At 35.8% G+C, this 16497-nt stretch overlaps 1 long non-coding RNA gene across 1 annotated transcript in view; it reads right to left on the bottom strand.

Moving 5' to 3' along the window:
- The window catches only part of LOC131279734 (uncharacterized), an 89925-nt gene that overhangs the window by 42168 nt on the left and 31260 nt on the right, over nucleotides 1-16497 (bottom strand). Inside the window, exon 2 of the long non-coding RNA XR_009187175.1 lies at nucleotides 14900-14967. This is a non-coding gene — a long non-coding RNA (uncharacterized lncRNA). The remainder of the gene's footprint in view (nucleotides 1-14899; nucleotides 14968-16497) is intronic.

The following is a 16497-nucleotide window of genomic DNA, read 5'->3' as shown; positions in this document are numbered from 1 at the left end:
CAAATATTTACTTCTATATTTGTTTTCCTAATTAGCAGAACTCAAAAATGGAAAATTATATGAATTTTAGAAATTGAAATCTAGATCCAGAAAACCTATATTTCTGAGAATTCACTGTTCATTATGCATGGTTTGTAACAATACACATTTCAAAAAGGAAGTCATTAAAGTAATGCTGCTGTTATGTTTTCACGGCCCTTTGTGAGAATTTAACCAATACAACAGCATAATCTCTCTGGACTCTGAAAACACAAATCCATGACAAGGACATGAGATTGATGGAATTTGTAATCATGTATTTTTACTTATGTAATAAATTTGTAATTTCAAGGACATTATTCAAAATGACCCCACTGAATTACAATGCTGGCTTTCTATGCTGTTTTGCATTAATGTCTGTGGGAAAATTTTACACTCTTAACAATTTGCTGTTGGTGCTTCAGTGGGTTGCTTACCATTATAATTCTGGTCACAAATGAGGGTTAAAATATCTCTAACCTTTACAAATGTATTATGTGGCACCACTGACATAGCTTTTATTGCAGATAAAATCTATGACAAATTTTCTGTATGACAGAAGAAGAACACGATTTCATATTAAATTCTGATCATAGAACATATTTCTCTGCTTGTACTTCTGAAATGTTTTGGATAAAGTAATAATGGGCAATACTTTCTCTTCCATTACATCAATAAAATCTCAAAATCCACTTCATTTTTATTGGTCCAGAGCTTCAGTATATATTTCTTAAACAGAACTGAAGAACACTACAAAAAATATTCAGAATTCAGCTCACTTCTAACCTTGATGATCAAAACAGACAAAACATTCAGCTGGTTAGACATAATGAGAAGCAGAAGGAGGAGGCCACACACACACACGCACACACACACACATATACAAAATCTGGAAATGGAGTGTTGCCATGAAGGTATAAGAGCTCGAGCAAAACTTTCTCAAATATAAGTGTCAAGATAATGGTAGGTCCCTCTGACAATCATTTAAAAGAAAGAATAAAGCCTATTATATAAACTTTATGGAGTTATAAAAGCACTTGAGTTTTTAAGAAACTACAGACTTGTAAGATGTTTCTGACATTCCATCAAATAATTGATGTTATGACATTGTCATAATACATAATCATATAGTCAAGGAATGATTGGGAGTAAATCCATAATAAAAGATTTTTTTAAAACAAATTTCACATTACATACCAGACACCTTCTTTCTCCCTTTCTTCCCTTAGAGTTAATGATCAAGAGAAAGTTAGACAGAGAAGTACATTGTTTCTCTTGATCCCACTTCCTGACAATTTCTTGGGAAAGGGAATTCTGGTGGATCCACATTTGTTTAGGTTTTGTGGTTCTGAAGGGCCTCAAGTAAGTCTATGTCTGGTGATGAAAACTATCAACTATTTTACCGAACACCTCACTGTGATGGTTAAGTTTACATGTCAACTTGGCTAGGTTATGCTGTTCAGTTGTTTTGTCATGTACACACTGGTCTGATTGTTACAGAGAGTATTTTCTGGATGGCATTCATGGCTGATTACATCTACGGTCAAAAAAAGAGATTGCCTTCACCAATGAAGGAGTTTCATCCAATTAGTTGAAGGCCTTAAATGGAGAACTGATGATTTCATTAATAAGAAAAAAGAATTTCCATCTCTACTTCAGCCAGCCAGTTTCTCATGGGGAATTCATCAAAACCTTCAACAGAGTCCCCACTTGTGGTTTGCCGTACAAATTCATAATTGCCAATCCCCATGGTGATGTGAGCCAATTCCTGTAATAAATCTAATAATATCCTGTTGTTTCTGTTTCTTTGGAGAACACTGACTAATATAAGGTAGGTTCTTGAGAAATAGGATGAGATTCCAGGGTTGGTTCTGGAGTTTTGGGAATTGGTTCTCTAATTTAATTAGATTAAAAGCCACTGAGGGGACATTTTTGGAGCTGTTCTCAATGATAAAGCAGGGACAAGTGCAGGACATTATATGTCCTGCAATAACCCACTGAAAGGACTGGGAGAGAGTGTGAACTACAACATAAATTATAATCCATGCTTATAGCAGTGCTCCAAAATGTACTCATGAAATGCAATGAATGTACCACGCTAATGAGAGAAGTTGTCGATGTGGGAGGAGTGGGGATTTGGGGAGTGGGGTATATGCGAACCTCTTATATTTTTAATGTAACATTTCATGTTATTTATGTATCTTTTAAAAAATAACAAGGAAAAAAAAGCACTGAGGAATCTATATCCAATGATCAAGAGGGCACTAATAGGACCATAAAACTCCTAGAAGATAATGTAAGTAAACATCTACAAGACCTTATAATAGCTGGGGGTCTCTTAAACCTTACATCCAAAGCACAAGAAACAAAAGAAAAGAGTAGATAAATGGACCTCCTCTAAATTAATCACTTGTGCACCTAAAATAAATTTGTGAAAAGGGTAAAAATGCAGCCTATTCAATGGGAGAAAGTATTTGGAAATCACACATTTAGTAAGGGTCTAATATGCATGATATATAAAGAGACCAAAAACTCAATAATAAAAGGACAAATGACCTGATTTAAAAATGGGCAAAAGACCTGAATAAACACTTTTCTAAAGAGGAAGCACAAATGGTGAAAAAACACATGAAAAAATACTTAGCACCACTGGCTATTAGGGAAATGCAAATCAAAACTACAATGAGATATCATTTCATACCTGCTGGAATGGCCACTATTAACAAAACTGAAAACTACAAGTGTTGAAGAGAGGATGTGGAGAGATACAAACACTTATTCACTGCTGGTAGGAATAAAGAATGGTATAGCCACTGTGAAATTTGTTTGTCAATTCTTAAGGAAGTTAGCTATAGATTTATCATGTGACCTGGCAATACTGCTACTAGGTATATACCCAGAAAAACTGGGAGCAGTGAGATGAACAGACATCTGCACTCCAATGTTCATAGCAACACTATTCACAATTGGCAAAAGATGGAAAGAACCTAGGTGTCCATCAACTGACAAATGGTAAACAAACTGTGGTATATACACATGATAGAATATTATTCAGCTGCTAGAATAAATGAAGTCATGAAGCATGACAACATGGATGAACTGGGAGGACATTATGTTGAGTGAAGCAAGCCAGGCACCAAAGGATAAATATTGTATGACTTCACTATTATGAACTAAATATAATAAGCAAACGCATGGAATTTATAGCTAGACTATAAGTCACCAGAGAAAAGAATGTGGTTAGAGAATGGAAACCTGAGGTTTAATCTGTACAGAATTGGTAAAAAGTTGTTTGGAAATGTTTGAAAATGGATAGAAATGGTGAAAGCACATCACAGAATTTGTAATTAGTAATGCTAACATATGGGTATGATAGTGGTTTGTATTTTGTTGGGTTTTTTTAGAATAATGAAAATGCCCTAATATTGATTGAATTGATGAATGCACAACTCAGTGATCATACCAGACGCCAAAGATTGTTCAATTTAGATAAATTGTATGGTTTATGAGCAAAAAAATAATAATTATAGGGTGGGTTGGGGAAATACACCAAATATAAGACATGGATTATAGTTAGTAGTAACACTTTGATGATGCTCTTTCATAAATTATTATAAATTTTTCATAACACTGCAAGGTATTTGTGGTAGGGTGACATATGGGAGTCTGTATAATGTTATGCATGTTTGTTTTGTAAGTTGAGAACTTTTACTACACATTAATTGTTTATGTATATTCATGTATGAATGATATACTTCATTAAATTGTTTTTGAAATGTAAAAAAGTGGGCACTGATAGTCCATGTGGTGAATTGGCAATAGATATATGCAAAATATCATTGAGTATTGCTACTCAAATGCTTACAAGGTACAAGGCTCTGGGTGACAATGTATTTGATAACTTACAGTTTTGTGGAGTTAAAATGTGTAATGATGTTGTCAAGTTGTTCTTAAATACACTGCATACAGTTGATAAAGAAAGGGATGAGTTCAAGGCTTCAGATTCTCAACTCAAGTGTGCATGAAGTTATTATGTCCACCCTGAAAGAAATTCTTATTTCTTGTAACCACAGACTTGACATGTCTGAAAATCAGACCCAGAGTCTTGGCTGTGCAAATGGCTGAATTACAAGGTAAACTGAATCTCCAAACTTTCAGACTATCTGCTGTTAAAGTGAAGACATTGATTGGAAAAGAATGGGATCCTGAAAATTAGAATGATGACATATGAGCTAATAAAGGTGACAGGGGATATCATTAATTTATATGTGCCAATATGACCTAAATGCTACTGAATCTTCCTTATCAGCTAAATCAATGCCTGCCTTGAGGAATCAGCCATCTGACCTCCAACTTGCCCTAAGTCATCACCCATCCTACTCCCCTTGAAGAGATTAACCATGTTTTGCCTGCTAAACCTGTAACTACCTCCACTGAGGAAACAGCCCTCACACCTCTGAAGAGATTAACCCTGTTTCACCAGATGAAACTGTAATGGAATACACTGAGGTAGTTGACTTGCAAGACACTGCTAATTCCTCTCATATCCCACACCCACCACTGTCTTTTCTTGCAGACATATAACTAGACTCAAGTTTCAACAGGCTCCAAAAGATGAGGTATAGAGTGTGTGAACCATGAGGAGGTTATACTTAAAAATAAGTGTATGATTTTTCCAATTTATACAGATGAAAAGCAGGGTAAAATTTGTGGGAATATTAAAGGTGTGAGATAACTGGAGAAAGAACATAAAGTCGGATCAAGCTGAGTTACTGATTTATCTAATTAAGCAGAGATTGTGGATTCAGTATTGTAGTTCAATCATTTAGGATAGGTGGTTGGCTGAGAGGATCCAAAGGCTTAGAGAGAATAGAAAGTTAAGAGTATACTTATCATGTAAGACCTGATCACCCACCTGAGGAATGTCCAGAGAACCCACCTTTCACCAGGACTATGAGGAATAAATTTGTGAGAGCAGTTTTATCATTTTTGAAGAGCTCTGTGGTTGTTCTTCTCTGTATATCAGCTATTATTAAGGGAACTCCTACCACTGAACTTGTATATTTAAGAACAATGGGAATGACCAGACCCCAGATTGGCAGGAGTCAAGTGGCAGAACGTAATTGCCAAAGACAAGTTGGGCATGGCTATCATAATAGAGAGCAGAGTCAAAATGATAACCAAAATAGTCTGACTCACAAAGATCTATGGAATTGTGTAGTTGATTATGAACATCTAGAAGTGAAATATATGGGCAATCTACTAAATTTGTATTTGATCTGTATAAGCAGAAAAATTCTAGGTCACATGAACAAAAGTCTTATTTAAATCACAAAAACAGAGAGTCATGGTCCTTAAACCAATTTCTAGACTCCAGGCAGTTTACAGACCCAGAACCCTTGAATGAAGAGAAGGTTGGTTGCCTTGTGAAAGGATGCTGTTACCTTCCCCAAACGAACCTATAACCTTTTACCAGCGTGAAAGTGCATTGGGGAAAAGGAAATTGTCAGATATTTTAGGGGTTATGAAACACAGGGTCTGAACTTACATTAATTCCAGGAGACCCAAAACACAACTGTAGCTCAACAGTCAGAGCTGGGGCTTATAAAGGTCAGGTGATCAATGGAGTTTTAGTTCAGGTCCATTTCACAGTGGGTCCAAGTGGGTCCTGAACCTATTCTGTGTTTATTTCCTCTGGTCCAAATGCATACTTGGAATAGACACACTCAGTAACTGGCAGGGTCCCATATTGGTTCCCGGATTTGTGAAGTGAGGGCTAGTAGGATAGGAAAGGCCAGGTATAAGCTACTAGCACTGCTTCTAGACAAAATAGTAAAAAAAAAAGCAATACCGCATTTCTGGAGGGATTGCAGAGATTAGTGCAATCATCAAGGTCTTGAAGGATGCAAGAGTGGTGATTCCCACTACATCCCCATTCAATTCTCCCATTTGGCCTGTGCAGAAAACAGATGGATCTGGGATGATCACAGTGGATTATCATCAACCTAACCAGGTGGTGATTCCAGTTGCAGGTGCTGCTTCAGATGTGGTATCATTACTTGAGGAAATCAACACATCCCCTGGTATGCAGCTATTGATCTGGCAAATGCTTTTTCTAAGTGTCTTTTATAAAAGATCACCAGAAGCAGTTTGCTTTCAGCTAGCAATGTCAGCAATGCACCTTCACTATCCTACCTTAGGGAATTATTAACTTTCCAGCTTTGTGTCATCATAGAGTCCACAGGGCCCTTTATTTCCTTTCCCTTCCACACAAAAAATCACAACAGTCCATTATGTTAATGACATCATGTTGATAGGACCTAGTGAGCAAGAAGTAGCAACTACTCTAGATTTATTGGTAAGGCAGTTGCATGTCAGAGGCTATGTGATAAATCCAATGAACATTCAGGGGTCTTCCACCTCAGTGAAATTTCTAGGCTTCCAGTAATGTGGGCATGGCAAGATATCCTTTCTAAAATTAAAGATAAGCTGTTGCATCTGACTGGTTCTACAACCAAAAAGGAGACACAATATAGAGTTAGCCTGTTTGGATTTTGAAGGCAATATATTCCTCATTTAGATGTGTTGTTCCAGCACATTTACTGAATGACCTTCATAGCTTCTAGTTTTGAGTGGGGATGGGAACAAGAGGAGGCTCTATAACAGATCCAGGCTGCCATGCAAGCTGCTCTACCATTTGAGTCAAAGGATAGGCAGTTCCAATGATGCTATAAGTTCCAGTGGAAAATAGAGATGTTCTTTGGAGCCTTTGGCAGACTGCTACAGAAGAATCACAAGGGAGATCCTTAGTACTTTGGAGTAAAGTTTGACATCCTTGGCAGATAACTACTCTTCTTTTGAAAAACAGCTTTTGACCTGCCACTGGGCTTTGGTAGACACTGAATGCTTAACCATGGGTCACCAATTTACCATGAGACATGAGTTGCCTATCATGAAGTAGGTATTGTCTGATTCCTCAAGAAATAAAATTGGGTGTGCACAGCAGCATTCCATTACTAAATGAAAGTGTCAGGTACAATATCGGTCTTGGGCAATCCCTGAAGGCATAAGTAAGTTACATGAGGAAGTGGCCCAAATGCCAATGGTTCCCCCTCTTGCAACAATGCCTTCTCTTTTCAGCTCACAGCTATGGCCTCTTGGGGAATTCCTAACAATGAGCTGACTGAAGAAGAGAAATTTGGGCTTGGTTTACGGACAGATATCATGATACACAGATACCACATGAAAATGGAGAGCACTACAGTCTCTTTCTGGGATGTCCTTGTAGGACAATGGTGAAGGGAAATTCTGCCACTGGGCCAAACTTCAAGCAAAGCACCTGGTTGTTTATTTTGCTTGGAAGGAGAAGTGGCCAATGGTTGGTTGGTGGTCAAGGACTTGGGCTTGGAAAAAACATGATTGAAAACTAGTGACAAAGAGGTAGGCTAGAGATATGTGGAAAGACCTTTCTGATTGGGTGAAATTATAAAGATATTTGTGTTCCTTACCAGAGGGTGACTTCAGAAAAGGAATGACCCATTCTGTGGATACCAGTCAGGTTCTTTCCCCAGATACTGCCATCATTGCCCAATGGACTCAAAAACAAATAGTCATGGTGGTAGAGACAGCGGTTATGCAAAGGCTCAATAACATGGTCTTGCACTTAGCAAGCTTGACTTAGCTACAGCCACTGTTGAGTGCCCAATCTGCCAGGAGCAGAGGCTAACACTCATTCCCCAAGGTAATTAGCCAGCTACCTGGTGAAAAGTTGATAACATTGGACCACTTGAATAATAAAAGGGAGAACATTTTGTACTTACTGGAATAGATACAAATTCCAGGTATTAATTTCCCTTCTCTTATCCAATGCTTCTGCCAAAATTATTATCCACAGACTTACTGAATGCCTTACCCCCTATCATGGTATTCCAAACAGTATTGCTTCTGAACAAGGTATAAACTTTGGAGCAAATTAAGTGTGGGTATGGGTACATGTTCACGGAATTCACTGGTCTCATCATTTTCCCCATCATCCTGAAGTAGCTGGGTTGATAGAACCCTAGGGTAACCATTTGAAGGCTCAATTTTGGTGCCAACTGGATCGGAATACCTTGCAGGGCTACAGCAATGTTCTCCAGGATGCTGCATATATTCTAAATCAGCATCCACTTTATGGTGCTGTTTCTCCCATAGCTAGTATTCATAGGTCCAGAAATCAAAGAGTAGAAATGGGAGTGACACCACTCCCTATTACCTGTGGTGATCTACTAGAAAAAATATTGTTTCCCTTCCCCACCACCTTAAGCTATGCTGATCTACAGGTCTTGGTTCCAAAAGGAAGAGTGCTTGCACTAGGAGACACAACAATGATTTCACTGAACTGGAAGACTGCCACCGAGCCACTTTGGATTCCTTGCTTCTGAATCAGCACCCAAAGTAGGGAATTACTGTACTGTTTGGGATGATTATCAAGAGGAAATAGTACTTCTACTACATACTGGAGGTAAAGAAGTGTTTACCTGTAATACAGGAGCTCCCCTAGGGCATCTCTTAGTACTACCAAGCCATGTAATTAAAGTCAATGGAAAAACTGCAAAAACCCAATCCAGGCTAGTTTACTAATGTCCCAGACTCTTCAGGAATGAGGATTTGGGCCACTTCTCCAGGCAAAGAACCAAGACCAGATGAAGTGCTTGCTGAGGGCAGACGGAATACGGAATGGGTAGTGGAAGAAGGTCATTATAAATATGAGCTATAGCCATATGGCCAGTTGCATAAACAAGCACTGTATTGGTTGTATTTCTTCCTTGTTTTCTTATGTTTATATATATATATACACATATATCAAATGTTTTTGTTTTCTTCCCTATTGTATTCCCTTAATATAAGTTGTATTAACTTCTTGTCATCCAGTTTAAGATCGTCTATTACACAAGGCCTTGCAGATTTTTCTGGGAAAAGAGTACAATTCCAATTGTATACAGGATAGTTGAATTATATTGGCTGAAAGTATGGCTGATAATGTCTTTTATTTAGAGATTAATTACGGTTTAAGGAAATGTGTATGGGTGCCAACTTGGCAAGGGGTGGACTGTGATAGTTAAGGTCATGTGTTAACTTGGCTAGGTTGTGATATCCAGTTGTTTGGTCAAGAAAGTACTGGGTTGCTTGTTACTGTGAGGGTATTCAGTTAATTTAAATCATCAGTCAATTGATTTCATCTTTGTTGATTTTATTTATAATATAATCTCCCGGGGAATTAATCAAAAACTTTGGAGTTTGCAACCAGTATCCTGCCCCACAGAATTAAGACTAGCCTATCCCCACAGACATATGAGTTGATTCCTATAGTAAATCTCATATTTACTTCCATCTCTCTATCTCTCTGTCTGTCTATCACTATCTCCTGTCATTTCTGTTGCTCTGGAGAAGTCTTACTAATATAGTTACTTACACAGAAGAAAGTTTCCCTTTAAATTGTCAGCATACCACACAGCTATATATATATCAAGGGCTGCATAGATTGTGTTTAAGATTCTCAGAGGTCTGCTGAGCTTGAGTCTCCATCCACTGCTTTCTCTACATGTTACCAGAAACTTTCCTAGACTGTTTCATGAATAGGCCTTTAATCAGAAGATTACCTGAAACCAGACCCAAGCTTAACATGTGGAGTAGCCAAGAGTCACATAAAAATGCCAAATAAGAAAGAAAGGAAAAAAGGTAACATGTGGCTTTAATTTAATTTAATTTATTTATTCTTTCAATTTATTGAAAAAAACCCTTGCCCATTGCCTAAGCCTTTGGGCACATGTGCATAATAAAAAACACTGCTGAGCATAAATAATGTATATTAACTCTGTCTATTAGGATTCTCCAAAATAGTCCATCAAAATGACTTATTTCAGAGTCAAGAGTCTCAAATTGAAAATCTATTAGCAAAATAATTCTATTAAATTTGTATGGTATTTTAACCATCAATTAATTACATTTATATCCAACTCTATAGTGTAATGACTTCATAATATTAATTGAGATTTTAATTTAAGGGGATAACTTCCAAGTTTGCTTCAATTTTTAGTGTTTAATGGTTTTTCCATATTCAGACTTGTTACATATTCTAGTCAAACAACTGGTCATTTCAAGCATATTTTGTAAGAGCTTTTCCTCTAAGTTGACCAATTTAATTTGCCTTTATGCAGTAATGGAACCTAGCATTAGAAAAATCTACAATTAAACTAAAAGTTACAACAGAATAATGTTTGACTTTGGCCATATACTGTTCATATTTGGCCATATGACAAATAACTTTATTTTACACACAATGGGTTTGAGGTTTTCTAAGGCTGAAGCCAATAATGGGGTTTTAAAATAAAGGATTGTCATATTTGGCATGAGTTAATAAACCAACTAAGAAGTAGAAAAGCAAATATTTTATACTAGGTTAACACTAAGTTGATTCTTTTCCACAATCTATCAGTTTTACATCTGCTCATTGCAACCAAGGAAATAAACTGGCTCTGAAATTGCCAGAATCTGGATCTCAGCTCCTCCTTAGACAAGTCACTTATTTCTCTGTGACTCTGTTTTCTCATTTACAAGACAGAGATGGATGATGAAATGATGCAGTAGAAGCAAAGTGCTTAGAACAGTCATGCACAAGTAATCACTCAGTATTTGCTAATACTATATTATTATTCAAGCTTTGTACTTTTAACATGTTACAACCCTTTCCTAAAATGGCCTCCTCCTTCTGTATCACCTTTATAAATTCAACACTTTCTTCATGGTTCAGTTGATCGCCAGCCCAAGGTGCTCTCTCTCTTCTCATAGTTTTACCCCAAATCACAGTTTAAGACATGTTATTCTCTACATATTTCTTACATCAACAATAAAAGGACAACTTGCTTTAGCAAGGGGATGGGATCTTATATTTATTGTGCCTAGATTTGTCACATAGTTTGTGCTCTACAAACACATCACAACCGATGATGTACTGCTCCTAGAGTTAACTAGCCACCATTTTGGACATCCTTTATTCTTCCTGATCAACTTAGAGAACCATGTTGTTTCAACAAAGGCCTAGCTGTTGTGTTTTTTTTCTTTGCTTATTTTTGTTGTTGTTGTTGTTGTTTTGTTTTGTGTTTTGCTTTAAAAAATAAGTCATGTCCCTTTAATGGTGACTCTATATCATTCTGCCTTTGGATTGCAAAATACACATTCTTACACACTAAAATTCTTTGGATTGAATCCAACAAGGTTCAGCATTATATAGTATTTTCTTCTATAATGCAATTTCCAAAACAGTTTGTCTTCTTGTTGCATTTCTAATATAAACATAGATTCTTGGAGATGTCTGTCAGACTTTTTCAATTCTCTGAAACCAATACATGTCTACTATTATTGACATAATTAAGGGCAAAAACTACTGGGCATATTGTTTGCATTCAGGCAATTCTCATTGGCAAAAATGGCAGTTTCAAATATTTAAGATTTATATATCCATTTTATTTGAGCCCATTAAGTGAGTGGCTTAGATGAGGAGAAGGTACTTAGCTGAATGATTAGATGCCTGGAAGATGATTCCTTAAATTTTTAATTGCCTCATAGCAAAGTAAAAAATCTGCTTGCATATTATAATGAAATCCCAAGGAATGTGATTTGATTGCTTATTTTGTTTTTTCACTTTGCCAAAAACATAGTTCTCATCTACTTATAATTCTTTTCTTCTCATCATAAACCAGAGTCCTTTAGTTCTTCCGCTGTGTCATAAAAGATTCAATAAATTCTGATTTGCATTTCAAATTCAGCTCTTTTTTTAGAAGGACATCAGATTCAATGACAATTACATCACTAATCTCTTTAGTACTGACAGTGGGAAGCTAAGCTCAAGCACCTTCTGACTGATATCCTAAAGATGGAAGGTCATATAATGCTCTTCTTTATCAGTAATAGTTAATGTTTTTTGATGAATTCTTCAATTCATTTTTATTCAACAATATGTGCTCATTTAAGCCATTTGTTTTGTTTAGTGGTTTCATACCATTTATCTTCATTCAAAAATGAGCATGTCTATTATTTTTGCAGCAAAAAGAGGAAACTTTCAGTGTTGACTAGCCAAAGTAATTTTTAAAAATTTTTTCATTGCTATTCTTGTGGAATTGTTACCTGAGGAAATTTTTTCCATCTTGTTTTCAGAGGTATTTTTTCCATTTTGTTATTGTTGTTAAAAAAAAATTTAAACTGACCAAAATTTTGCAAGCTGAATATTTTAAATAATCATATGTGAGTGCTTGTGTGTACATAAACATATACAAACATTCTTACAACTAATAACAGGGAGAAAGATAAATCTAGCTCCTTAATGAATATTTTATAAATTAACTATTGCTACTCTAGATTGTATATAATTTTTCCTGTGCTTTCAAGATTTGTCAGAGTTGCATCCAATTAGAAAAAGTTAGGTCCAGTTGCAGAAATTGTTTTTCTAATAATTAATAAATATTGCTGACTATGGTTAAACAACAACATAGTAGTTGTTAAAACAATTTTGTACAGATTTAAGTAAAGTGATTTTCAAATATCTGAATATGCACATTACATGGATAGAAGCAGAAATTAAAGTGAAGATTTAACCTTTCATTTGAAGAACCAAGTTTTCAGTGCATGAAATTTTCTGACTTTTGGTATAACAAATTATTTGAAATCCTAATTTCTTTCTTTAATTTAAAACAGAATTTTTAGCTATTAATCATTTTTTTAACATGTTTTCAACAAATAAGATATTTTGCATAGAAATTTTTTATATTAGAAATTTGGAGTAAGGTTATGTGGGTATGTACAATGAGATTACAAAAACAAAGTACAAATGTCGGGAAGCGGACTTGGCCCAGTGGATAGGGCAGCCGTCTACCACATGGGAGGTCTGTGGTTCAAACCCTGGGCCTTCTTGACCCATGTGGAGCTGGCTCGTGTGGCAAGGAGCCCCACATGCAAGGAGTGCGCCCCATAAGGAGAGTAGCCCAGCATGAAAGAAAGTGCAGTCTGCCCAGGAATGGGGCCGCACACATGGAGAGTTGACACACAAGATGACAACAAAAAAGAAACACAGATTCCCATGCCGCTGACAACAACAGAAGCAGACAAAGAAGAACACGCAGCAAAATGGACACAGAGAGCAGACAATGGGGGGGGGGGCTGGGAGGGGAGGGAAGAGAAATAAATTTGAAAAAATAAATCTTTTAAAAAAAAGTACAAGTGTCATTTCTGTGTGTAAATCAATTTAATGCACTGAAGCAGTAAGTCAAACAGCTGTTGTAAACAAACATCATTTCAAGGATAAAAATAAGTATTTAATAAACACTTTATTGGCATTATACAAAAAGTCAAATAACTTACTTTGAACAAGAAATTCCATTTTTGTAGCAGCATAAAATGGTCAAATGATCCAAACTGATGATTTGATGTGATCCATCATTTCAATTTCAACATAATGATGGGGGGGGGATCAAACTTTAGAAAATTTTAGAAAATTTGTCTCAAAGGAAATCAAACTACAAAACAAAATCCAAAATGCAAATTGTAAATATGTCTAGGTTAATTTAGTGCAAGATTCCTAAGCAAATCATAGGCTAGATAAACAAATACTAGGAGCAAGAAGGGAGAAAGGGGGGAGGAATGAAGGGAGAAGGATGTTAAAATGTATTAAATAAATACTCATTTGTCAAAAATGCTGTTGACACTAATAATGTAACAAAGAGTAACTTTTCATGATAAAAAAAACAATCCTAAGATCCACACTAATGTAAGACGAGGTAAAATTTTAATTTTCTGATCTCTCCCATCCTATCTAAATCATTTAAAAATTTAAGGAATTAAATCATAATTTTTTTCAGTTACTATTTCGGTAGCTAAATGCATTATAAAATAAATAAATGTTGTTAAATGTTAAAACTAGATTATATGAATTACCTGTATCACTTTATATTAAAAAGTCTATTTGTTCTGTGAAAGAGAGAGAATAAAATTAAACTTGTGTGATGAACTGAAAGTAACATTTTTATTTCTTGGAATCTGTCTGATTATAGAAAAAATATTAGCAATGAGCTCACAGTACATAAATTACCCTCTATGTGTTAATAGCACCCACAAAGCTGTGTCTCCTGGCACCAGAATAGCTAAATGAAAAGAAAAGAAAAAAATATATATCTACATCATTATCTGAACACTACCCATTTATTCAGATATTTTTAAATACTCAGTTGCTTGATACCTTCAGATTTAACAAATATATAAATGTTGGTGTCTTCTTGACCAAAAAGTTGAATAATTGACTGAATTCTCCCACAAGATGTTTTAGCATTATGTAGACACAAACAATGAATTACTGTACTTTTAAAAGGCCTGGATGAGTTCCAGGAAGATATTTATAGGCACAATGACAATGAAGTCCAAGAGGACTTTTTTTACTATATGTGAACTGCAGAATTTTAGTGGTAGGAGAGGTAAATTTTCCTAATTTTCTGGGAAAAATATGTGTACATACATTTTGGTTCAAAGTTATCTCTTTCCTTCAAGCATGTAGCTACTGAAAGAGATCAGAAAATGACTCCAAGTGGAAAAATAGTAGACCAGTGGAGGACATAGCTGGCAAGCAATAGAAGAGATAGCTGGCAGAGCATATAAACAGAAGACCCCAGAGGAGAAAAGGGTGTAGGAAGAGCTAGTCCTGGATGGAGGGGTATGTGGGGAGTATACAAACTAGGCGAAACTGTACTGAAACCAGACCACATCTTCACAGTATTTTACAAGTAACTAGGCTTTAGTTGTTCATTAAGATAAAGTTCTATGGAATTCCCTGTTATTGAATCTAAAACACACTCACCCACTTCTTTTGGTAACTTGGATTTCCAATGTTCTAGACGTTAGCCGTTACCATGCTGCTTTGAAAAACTGTGGAAAGGTAAAGCAGAGCATTCATTTCATTCACTGAATGAATCAGAAAGCTTTTGCCTAAATAACTACCATGGAGAATTTAAGAAAACATTTCAGATGTATTTTCTTAGGCAGAGGCTAAAATGAAAAAGTAAAGGTTAAAATGCCCCAGAGTCAAGCCATTTTATGTGGCTCCAGCTATTCACTTTGTAATTCTTCTGCACTTCTAGATTTAGCCAGGACAATAAGTAACTTGAGGGAAACAAACCCATCAGCGTGTCTACAAGAGAATTCAATAAATTAGCTTCAGAAATAGATCTGTATAGACAGACTTTCTTGTGATTTCTGTTTTTCCAAGGAAGAGTGTTGGAATTACATAGGTCACCGTCTACATCATTGTTTTCACTCTGAAAATAGCCGAGCAGCGAAAGTCATCTTTAAAAATCCCTAGAGCTGCTGCAAATCCTGCAACACCAACTAGCCACAATACTCTCCTCCAAAAGGACTGCCATTTATTTGTACATCAATTAGATGCCTCATAGGCAAGACCTTTAATTGGATATAAATAATAAACATTATGAAAATATGAAATAGAATATATCAAAGTTCTATTAGGCTGACCAAAAGCCTTTGTAGCTTTGTTTTTTGTAAATATCAAACCTTTCCTTTATTGTCTTAAATTAATATTTTTGGGTTTTAGACACCTAGGGAATTTAGCAGATAATTGAGTGCCTTAAATAACCCAGGGAAGAGAAAATATGTGGACCCATATTCTAGGAAGGTGCCAGAAAAAAAAATTCTGACAAGTGTTTGGTCTATTGTGGTGCTCAACAGTATTAAAATAAATAAGATACTTATAAAAATAATATTATTAAGCATATTGAACTGATTTTAATGTAACAGTTTCAAAGGTTTTCAGCCAGGGGCTTCTTTGACATTCAACTAAGTTTCATAGAGTTTGATTTTTATTTCATTTGCCTTCATACCCCAAGGCTAATACTTAAAAGAACTCCAGACTCAGGTTCCCTATATCATCCTCATCATCTGAGTCCCCAAGACATTTCTTCTTCCCCAATTCTACCTATATCCTTCATCCATCAAAAGAACTATCCATTTCGTTTTCATTTGCGCTACATTCTCACTATGCTGTCCTTGAAATTTATTCTATGGGACCATGTTCTATGTGAAAGTGTTATAATCAGATCCTTCTGGTTCATTTGGTAGTAAACCCATCTGGATTTGATCCAGCCTGCACTAGCTTTATACCAAATCCTGACCTGTAATGGCTTGAATTACACTAAGGTTCCAGTCTACGCTCCTTCTAATTTAAACTGTTAGCAGTCTTCCAAGGATTTTAAATTATGAAAAACAAGTTGACATAAAGATAATTTAGCTAAAATACAGATTATTAGTTGTGACTATTTTAGGGCACAGGTAAGGCCAAAAAGAAATAACCAGGTTGTGAGTATCCTACTAATTATGAGAGAAGTTCTCAAACTATTTTAAACAGTGCCCTTTTAAACATGGGAATGACTCTGAAATTTACTT

The sequence above is a fragment of the Dasypus novemcinctus genome, chromosome 9, assembly GCF_030445035.2.
Source record: "Dasypus novemcinctus isolate mDasNov1 chromosome 9, mDasNov1.1.hap2, whole genome shotgun sequence".
NCBI classification, from domain to species: Eukaryota; Metazoa; Chordata; class Mammalia; order Cingulata; family Dasypodidae; genus Dasypus; species Dasypus novemcinctus.
Note: the sequence above shows the minus strand (reverse complement) of the source record. Positions and strands in the feature narration are given on the sequence as shown.